A 10,233-nucleotide genomic window follows, 5' to 3' on the forward strand; every position below is an offset into this window, starting at 1 on the left:
TAAAAAAAAAAAAAAAGAAAGAAAAGCATTTATTTATGAAACTTGAAAGTGAATGTTTTATCAATTTGCTTTGATTTATAGGTTTAGCACTTTCTTCTTTTTAACTTTATTTATTATTATTATTATTTCTATTATGTTATGTCAGTCAACATAAATTTTAGCACTTTCTTTTATTGTAGGTGCAGGAAGAGACACAAGAAAATAGCTATCATGTTGTGAAAAGTGACCAAAATCATGCACGGAACATATAGCTGTATGTACCCCGTCCGCCACATGGTGCCTCTACTCCATTTGCTTCTTCCTTCCCATTTCCCCTCCCGTAAGGAAATGTTGGTTTTACACTTGTAGAAGTAATTTTAGTGATTAGTCATCTGTGAGAGTAACCTGAGCTTGAACTGTTGAAACTTAACCAAAATAAGATACTTTTACAGTTAGGGCTTGCCTTAGTATTAAGACAGGATTGTTGGTTTCTCTTTACTCAATTGAAAACAGAGACTACACATATGAAGACTTCTCTTTGCCACTGAATTGCCAAATTGGGAAGGTTTGTTGATAAAAACTCCCTTTTGCACAAAATAACCCACTTGGTATCTAAAAAGATGAGCTCTGGTTATATATTTGTAATAGGAAATTTTGAGAAAAATGGAAATAAGATAGGAAAAGTACTTGGCATACAGTAATAACCAACTCCAAATGTTTTTACTCCAGATTTGCATGATCTCTGGCACAGACTAGATCTTTTGGGGAATGTATATCTGAGAATAGATTAAATGTGACTAATCTTGTGTCAACCACATCTAGAAAAGAATAGTCTACACTGTTGGTGGGAATGCAAGCTGGTGCAACCTCTCTGGAAAACAGCATGGAGGTTCCTCAAAATGTTGAAAATAGAACTGCCCTATGACCCAGCAATTGCACTATTAGGTATTTACCCTAAAGATACAAACGTAGTGATCCAAAGGGGCACGTGTACTCGAATGTTTATAGCAGCAATGTCCACAATAGCCAAACTATGGAAAGAACCTAGATGTCCATCAACAGATGAATGGATCAAGAAGAGGTGGTATATATACACAATGGAATACTATGCAGCCATCAAAAGAAATGAAATCTTGCCATTTGCGACAACATGGATGGAACTAGAGCGTATCATGCTTAGCGAAATAAGTCAGGTGGAGAAAGACAACTATCATATGATCTCCCTGATATGAGGAAGTGGTGTTGCAACATGGGGGCTTAAGTGGGTACGAGAAGAATAAATGAAAGAAGATGGGATTGGGAGGGAAACAAACCATAAGTGACTCTTAATCTCACAAAACAAACTGAGGGTTGCCGGGGGGAGGGGGTTTGGGAGAAGGGGGTGGTATTATGGACATTGGGGAGGGTATGTGCTTTGGTGAGTGCTGTGAAGTGTGTAAACCTGGTGATTCACAGACCTGTACCCCTGGGGATAAAAATATATGTTTATAAAAAATAAAAAATTATATTAAAAAAAAAATTTAAAAAAAAGAAATGTAATACTTCAGCTAAGTCATTCCATTTCAAAGACAAACCTTTGTAAAAATATTATGAAGTAAAAATTGCAATGTTAATAGTCAGGCTTATTTGCTTTCCTCAAGTGGATAGAACCTGGCATTTGTGATTTTTCTGATTTGTGTTAGCTCCCAGGCAAAACAACATACATAGAAAAGTTAATAAAATCACATAATTCTTCATAAAAAAAAAGAATAGTTACAAAGAGTTTAGTGTCAAGGTTTATCTGCAGAAGCCAGCAGATCAACTTTTGCAAAATCCCTTTAGAGTATATTAGTATCAAAATCATTAATAAAACGCCTGTAACTGGTGATACTTTCTCAGTATTTTCTGTCACTATTTCTCCCAGTATTTTCTGTTAACCTAACTACTTGGTTTGTAATGTTTAATCACTTTGACAGTTTCTAAAAATTTAGTTTGTAGATTCCATTTGGTAAGAAATTTAGTATTAAAAATAAGGTTAAAATGTTAAATAGGATAAGAGATCCACTAACATCATTTTGGTAGTTAGATTTGAGTTACTTTTAATGATGGAATACTTACTTTTGGATTGGTATAAGATATGATGGATGACTTTAGCTGCATGAATCTAATAGTTATACTGCAAACATTCTGCACCCCTTTTGTGACCTAACTTACAAACACTTAACATTGTGTTGCAACTGTGCTTTACTCTTTAATAAAAAGCTATTTAGGAGACAGGAAGGAAGGAGGTAAGGAAAAGAGGAAGGAAAGAAAGAGGGAGGGAGGGAGAGGAAGAAAGAAGGGGGAGGGAAGGAGAGAGAGAGAGAAAGAAAAAAGAAGAAAGAAAGAAGGACAAGGAAGGAAGAGAGAGAGGAGGAGGGAGGAAGAAAAGGAAGGGAAGAGAAGGGAAGAAAAGCAATGATTAAGTAGCACTATGTACCAGGTAATGTGCTTGGTGTGGAGTGAACACAGGTGAAGAGTGTCTCTCTTCTTGAGAATTCAGAGACTAGTGGGAACAACCTCGTACACAAAGAAATTGCTGTGTGATGGCGAGTGTTACAGTAGACATGGGAAGGAAGCCCAGGGACTCTGAGAAAGTCCCTGATGGCACACCCCTTCTCTTAGTCCACTGGGGCTGCATTAAAGAAAACAACAGACTGGATGGCTTCTAAGCGGCAGAAACTGTTTTCTCAGCTTTGAAGGCTGGGAGACCAAGATCAAGGTGCCGGCAGATTTGGTGTCTGGTGAGAACCTGCTTCTTGTTTCCCAGATGGCTGTCTTCTTCCTGTGTCTTTCCCTGGTAGAAAGGGCAGTGGATCTCTGGGTGTCTCTTTTATAAGGACTCTATCCTCATGACCCAAACCTCCCGGAGGCCTCACTTCCAAATATTATCACCTTGGGGATTAACATTTCAAGATATGAATTTGGAAGACACCAACATTCAGATCATAGCAGTGATGGATTCCAAGCCTTAGAACACAGAGGAGTACCTGGGCAGCTTATGAGAGGGCAAGTTCCTATGTATTGTCCTAGGGGTTCCAAATATTAGAGATTTGAAATCTTGATCTCCAGATTTGCCTCGCAATGTATTCTCCTCTTTTTTTCCCCACAAAAATCCCAGATAATGGTGATACAGTAGTGGATCCCACTTGGAGAAATTCTGCTCTACGGGGTGAGGTGGGGTGCGTATGCTGGAGAAAGAAGCAATCGTTTGTGCTTTAGGCAAGGTGCTCTAGGGGGAAGAGGTGACTCAGGTGCATAAGACCAGCGGGGTTTGGTTTGTCCAAGAAAAATAAGACACAGGGACCAGAACATGAGCCTGGAGAGCCTCAGGAGCTGTCAGAGCCACAAAGACTTTGAAGCCAGACTATATTTATAGCACTTCATACAATAAAGTTTAAACAGCTTTCCTTCTGTAAGACAAAGCTGCAAGCGGGGGAGCCAGGAACCTGAGCTCTGGGCTTCCTGGTGCAGGGCTGGCAAAAAGAAGCACAGGGCCCTTGAATTGGTCTAGACCAACCACACATCTGTTCCAGCTCCTCTGTCTGCCTTTTTTCCCTCCTGCCCCCCTTCCTCAGCTGTGCCTGCCTACCACTGTCTGCCCTTGACTCCTCTGAGAGCGGGTGTGTTCTACTGTGCCTCTCTGGCTTAGCTACCTCTCAGGGGCGGTTTTTGTTTCTAATGCTTGACAGTGTAACACCTAACAGTTTTCCCCAGTTTCCATATTAACCTGCCTCACAGGGAAGATGAAGGCTGTCCTCTCCATGGAGCCAAAGGGGGAGCATGAGCTCAGGGGCCTGGACCAGGACTTGCTCACCCTTCCACTCCAGCTTTCTTACTGTTAAACTGCAACAGTGGGCCTGTGTTCCTCCAATGGGGGTACACACTTTCTGGAAAATCTGAACACTTTCCAAAAGATACTCAGGCAGGGATAGCCATAATGGCATCCATGCCCACAGGTATTCTTTGCTAATGGTAATCTGCTTGGAAGAAAGTATCTTCCTCAATTTACAAAAGAAGGATACATCCCTTGCCCATCCCAAATCTCGTTTTAGTTCTTTGCTGCAGGAGGGCCCCTGAAGCAATGGGATAAATTAAAATTAATGATGAACCAAATCCCTTCCGCTCATAAGGCTTTGTGTCCTTCCCTGTCTTATACATATTTCTGCAAGAAGGCCATGTTGGCCCATGGGGGCTCATCATTCAGAATATCAAAGTAGCATAAGCTCACGGTGTTGATCCTTTAAAATGTAGTTTTTGCAGGGCAGTTGGATTTTCCGAAATACAATCAATCAAACACACAAAAAAAATTTCACCTGCTATCCTCGAGCTATACAGGCTTTATTCAGTAAAGTAATGAAAATTTATTTTATCCAATAATATAAAATATTGATTCAAACGATAGTCAATCCTCATCTCATTTCAACATACATAATAGTTAACATTTCCTGTCTCCTATTAGTAAAACCTATTTTTAAAACGTGTGAAAAATTTTAGATGTCAATGTAAAAATGTGTGGATGAGTACATAGATTTTCAAAATTGTTTTACAAGGTGGATAAGCCAACATTTGGAGATGCTGGAGTAGGACACTTACCATCAAGGATCATGGTTGTTTTTATTCTATTTCAAGGCATACTGACTTTCTACTATGTGCCGGGCACAGTGAGCCTTCTTTGGACTAAGAGCATCTCTCTGTGCTCCAGAAATGCTCAGTCTCCTGGTGGTGGGTGACTTGGTCTCAAAGAGCTCTGCTGTCAGCCTTCCATACTGAGAAGTGTGTGGATCAAACTCCAGGAGCAGAAGTTGTGACTCACATAGAAGGTCATCCTGAGAGGGCAGTAGGCACCCAGTCACACATTCTGGGCCTTGAGTATTCTGGTGTGTCTGGATGAACGAAAGAAGGGTCAGCTCAAGAGGGCCTCAGTGGGGGTGCATGTTACCTGGGAGTACACCGGGGACCCAGAGAGCCAGGACACAGCTGGGCACACACAAAGGTCACAAGTTATGGAATATGCATACACGCTGGGATTGGTGCCCGGACATGTCATCCCACAGGTGTGTGAGATACAGAAAGTGTGGCCTCAGGGCCAGCTGTGGATCAGTGTGGGGCATCATCCACAGAGCCACCATGGAGGAAGCTGGGCTTGAGCGGGACTTTGAATGACAGACAGGATATGGGGAATTGGAGAGGTAGAAAGTGCCCAATTGCCATCAGACATGTTTGAGCAGCTGGTCTGTGCTCAGCAACTGTCAGGACCCTGAGGAACTGGGGGAGGTGGATACAGATCTGATAAGGGAACCCAGGAAAATTCAGGTCTCCCTGCAGGGAAGTATGTGATTAAGGCCTAGGTCCCTGAGCAATGAGAACGCCAGGAATTTAGAAGAGGCAAAACTTGGGGCGCCTGGGTGGCTCAGTGGGTTAAAGCTTCTGCCTTCTGCTCAGGTCATGATCTTGGGGTCCTGGGATCGAGCCCCGCACTGGGCTCTCTATTCAGCAGGGAGCCTGCTTCCCTCTCTCTCTGTCTGCCTCTGCCTGCTTGTGATCTCTGTCTGTCAAATAAATAAATAAAATCTTTAAAAAAAAAAAAAGGGAAAACTCCCACTGGATCTGATGGGTTAGGCAAGAGGGGTGGCCTTGGAGAGGAGAATGAGCCCAGTAGGAAGGGTAAATAGGATGTGGATTGTGGGGCAGAGGTAAGGGCATCCCAGGTAGAGAAAACAACGGTGGCCGAGGCTTGGCCTGGAACCGTCCTGCCGTGTTGAGCAAACAGCTAAATGAAACACTCAGACTGGGCTGCTAAAGCCCTCTCTCCTGCAGTGAGCGAACATTTTCGAAGCCCCTATCTGCCAGACACTTCAGTTAACCAATGAGGAAGACGCACTGAAGGATGGGGAAGAGCGCTGGGAAGAAGAGGTTCAGATCACAGGGAAGTTTACAGCAGGAGGTCGCAGCGGGTCTGGGAAGCTGGAAGGGGGCGGGGTGGCTCAGGTACACTGGTGGAGGGAAGGGGTCTTTGGAAGGCAGGATTGTGACCGAATAGGGAGGGTCTCCAAAGCCAAGGAGAAGCAACTGCTCTTCACGCCCAGCGCATGTCACATGATGGAGCTCGAAGCCCTCACATGTCCTTCTCTGCGGAGATGGCTTATTGCTGGTTAAGCCCCTGGAGGATGCCAGCGACGGCAGCTTGCCGGACGGGTTTGCACCGAGAGAGGGTGGGGGGCAGGGAGCTAGTCAGGGACACAGTCACACAGCCTGCCTTATTCGGCCGCAGGCCCCCAGGGAGGACGAACACATGCGTGCAGTTGATTTCAGGGAAGATTTACACCACAGCTGCATAGATTGACCTGTTGTCACTACTGACATTCTTCCAAGGGAGAGCTTTACACTCCGGTGGTGGGGGAGGCAGGTGGGCACACATATATAAATTTTGCTGGAAAGCAAAGAGGAGACCATATTATCATTCCAAAACTATGATCAGATTTCCTACATATTCATTACCAGCTATCAAATCGGCTTCCTCCTCTCTGTGTTCTTCTTGCTCTCTTTAAAAACAAAACAAAAAACAAAACAACAACAACAAAAAAACATTAACGTTCCTGTGGTACTATGACCATTATACCCACGGTATTTACAAGAAACCCTCACTACAACCGCAGCTGTTAGACTCATGCCCCATCACAGCTCAGAGAGGAGAAAACAGGGTTGGGTCTTAAACTGCCCAGTAATCAGACCACAGCCCGGGACCATTTGGTGACGTTCCAGTCCGGCCCTTAGCAAGCGCATGTGTTTTTACGCAGCCGTTTCCAGGGCTCTCGGCTTCAGGGAACATCTGGGACGCGTGTGTAAGCCATCTTCACAAGGAGAGGCCCAGGGTGCAGGGGGCGGTGACAGGGGGCAGAGCTCTGTGCACAGACTCCAGCCCCCCAGAGCAAGCCTGCTCTGGGGGGCAGAAGTCTGTTTGCAGACGCATTGGTTCCTATGGAGCAGTTAGACATGTGGGTCTGTGGCTCCTGCCAGGAAGACTGACGTCAGGAGTGTGATTGGTGGGATTGGTGAATGGGTCAGTTAGCTTTGCACAGAGGCAAACTTTGTTCTCTTCACCTAGCTGCGCCCCCAACCCGGCGGGCTGGCGACAAATGGCAACCAGGTGACAGGAGTGGTGGTCTCCCCAGGGAAAGCAACTGTAAGCTCCTCCTCTCCGAGGGCGGGTCAGGAATGTCATCCTCACCCATGGAGAATGGTTTATTGTTTTTGCAGGCACCAGTGTGTAATATCTTCAGCTACCTTCCCAGGAGCCACGCTGTAAATACAAAATATAATCTCATTTACACTTTACACAGGCAGCACGATACATCGGGTTGATCAAAGGCTTGGACACAGGAGGAGCCAAGATTTGCTTCCCATCTTTGGGTCAGGGCATCGGTACTTGACATGAAAAAGTACTGAAGGCCAAGGGAGAGTTGATGTAAATCATTTAAACCAGAGGCTCAAGGCAGCAGATTGCGATACAACGCTATCCCTTTCCCCAGAGGAACACAAGCAAACAGAAACTGTTTCTACAAAGGGTCTTGAGCAGGAGATGTTAAAAGGCAAATGCTTATCAGTAACCTTTGATTTCAAAGATTCCTGGCTGTTGAAACAGTGTTTCTGTCTCTCTTACCATCCGCTTAGATTTGACAAGCGACTTGAACCATTCCTTTTTACTCTGAGATGTTCAAAAATATGTGTGCAATCTGCAGCCAAGAAGGTTTTCTTTCAAATGATTCTCCGTCTACCTACAGGAAAGAGAAGACATGAAATCGTTGCAGAGCCAGATGGTCTGGCTTTCTCTGCATTTGGCTACGAATGAGACACAGCCCATTCGGAGTTGTCAGGCGTGCAAGGTGCATCTCTGCACGTACACCACCATCACTCTTCCCTTAAAGAGCCTCTAAGCTACCACAGTAAAAGTAATCCCTCCACATGCTTTCAGGCTACAGTTTACATTTTTATTTTTTCCTTTAAGAGGTCATTGCCCATAGGGAAGATGCATTATTTTTTTCTCATTTTATTTTTATTTTTTAATTTTTATTTATTTTTTCTCATTTTAACTGGCACCTGTAATTCTTTCAAGGACATTTCCTATTCTGTCTCTAAAGTTGATGCCAAGCCGTGATCTTCCTCATACAGGTATGTCATTCTGGACTCAGATCTGAGAGGGCGGAGGAAGAGAAGGAAATGCAAATAAGATGCTAAAGCAAAAAAAAAAAAAAAAAAGTCAGTCTATGGACTCATTAGCATGCTATTTTCATTACTCAAATACTTTCCAGATTACTGGGTGCTCATTTTGGAAATAAAAACATCTATATCAAAACATCAACAAAAATATTTATGGCCAATATATCTAAAGATTAATATTCTTAATGCATTTGAAAAAAACTTGGAGCTGAAAGTCAACAAGTTTTTGACCCACAAAAAAAATGTTCAGTTGCCTATGGCTCATCAGAATACTAAAGCTTTAACAGATAAATGGGCCCAGACTATTAGTAGAAAATATAAATGGCTTCAAACACATGAAAAACCATGTAACTTAATAACCAAAAAAAAATGCAAATAAAAAGCAAAACCAATCTGTTTTCAGCTATCATAAATAGCAGGAATGCTTAGTAAGACTGACTGTCCAATGCTCGGCATAAAGAAACAAGAATGGTGCTCGAGGGAATGCAAGTTGGCATAACCTTCTTGGAAAGCAAATTAGTGATAATGTAACAAAAAATGTGGGTTTTTGAATGTTCAAATCTTCTAGTAATTCCAGTTCTGTGAATTTATCTGGGGGAAAACTGTTCTGTCCAAAGATGTACATTGCAGTATTTATAACAGTAAAAATGTGGAAACAAGCCCCATATCCAAGAATAGAGAAATTAAACAGTAATCAGAAGCAAGGAAAGTAGCCTTAAACAAACTTGTCTATAAATCTCTCTTTGGCTGTTTAATAATTGTGTGATGTTAGACACATTACTAAAACTCTGAGCCTCAATATTTTTTAACAATTTGTATCATTGAAAATAATTCCCACTTTGTTGGGCTCTTGTCAGGATTAAATGGGAAAATGTATATAAATTGCTTAAAACTGTGTCTGGAATGCAGAAATATCAGCTTCTCCGTATTATTATTATTTGGCCATCTCAATATTCTTCAGCTGTTGGAAGAATATTTAAGCATAATTTGTAATAACAGGAAATTTCACATTATGTTATGTGAAAAATGAGAGCATAGAACGAAATAGAGATCATGGTCCAGATTCTGTAAAATATGCATAGAAAAAGAAAAAAAATGGATGAAAGAGAAATCAAAATTTAATGGGTTGACTGTGTCTTAGAATTAGGGGCGATTTTCCTATGGGCTTTCAACTTCTGTGTCATTTCCAAGTGAGCTATAATGAGCATGCATTATTTTTATCATCAAGAAAGGATAAAATATATTTCTTAAAATACATCACCAGCCTCTGGTGTTGGTTTCCAGACAGAGCAGGTAGTTGTTTTTATCCATGGCTCCCAGGCAAGAGGGAAGGGTAGCTGAGAGGCAGGAACAGAGGTCTAGATGAGGAGCTGGCAGCCCGGCTTTGGGGTCCTGGATTTCCACTTACCCTGCAGTCCTGGCTGCCGTGGGCTGTGCTGCTACGGGGAGAGCATCCAGGGAGATCTGCTTCACTGCAGAGCTGGTGGGGAAATGCCTCCCTACTCCCACACTGGGTTTTCTGTGGAGCTCTCTGATACAGTTTGGTTCCCTTCTCCTGATGCTGGTGGGATGGAATAATTTGGCCAAGATATTCTTTCAGCTCATATCCCTGTGATGGGCGGAATTGTGTCCCCCTAAAATTTACATGTGGAATTCCTAACCACGGCCCTCCCCCCCCACCGCCCCCACTGCAGGATGTGACCTTATTTGGAAATAGGGTTGTTGCCAAAGTATTGGGTTTAGATGAGATCATCTGGGTGAGCTCTAACCCTGTACAACTGGTGTCCTTATTAAAGGAGATGTGGACACAGAGACAGGCAGAGTGTGGGCACATTCTCCAGGCAGGGAGGACAGCCCCCGAAGGCTGGAGTTACATTGTCATGAGCCAAGGAACCAGCGGAAGCTTGGAGAGAGGCCCAGAGCAGATCCTTCACAGCACCTTCCAAGGGAGCATGGCCTTGCTGACACCTGGGTTTCAGACTTCTGGCCTCTGCAACTGTGAGGCAGAAAATTTCT

At 43.3% G+C, this 10,233-nt stretch overlaps 1 long non-coding RNA gene across 6 annotated transcripts; it reads right to left on the reverse strand.

Annotated features, from left to right (window-relative positions):
- Positions 1–4,338: 4,338 nt before the first annotated feature.
- Positions 4,339–9,871, reverse strand: LOC132018759 (uncharacterized). 6 transcript variants are annotated; one of them, XR_009404569.1, is made up of 5 exons: positions 9,479–9,871; positions 8,098–8,231; positions 7,661–7,775; positions 7,229–7,300; positions 4,339–6,430 (listed from the first exon to the last, which is right to left on the reverse strand). It is a non-coding gene; the product is annotated as an uncharacterized LOC132018759 (long non-coding RNA). The 6 variants fall into 6 exon arrangements; XR_009404568.1 differs by having other exon boundaries at positions 4,339–7,300; positions 8,098–8,191; positions 9,626–9,871; XR_009404566.1 differs by having other exon boundaries at positions 4,339–7,300; positions 8,098–8,191.
- Between the last annotated feature and the right edge of the window lie 362 nt (positions 9,872–10,233).

Source organism: Mustela nigripes, chromosome 5, assembly GCF_022355385.1.
Source record: "Mustela nigripes isolate SB6536 chromosome 5, MUSNIG.SB6536, whole genome shotgun sequence".
Taxonomy (NCBI): domain Eukaryota; kingdom Metazoa; phylum Chordata; class Mammalia; order Carnivora; family Mustelidae; genus Mustela; species Mustela nigripes.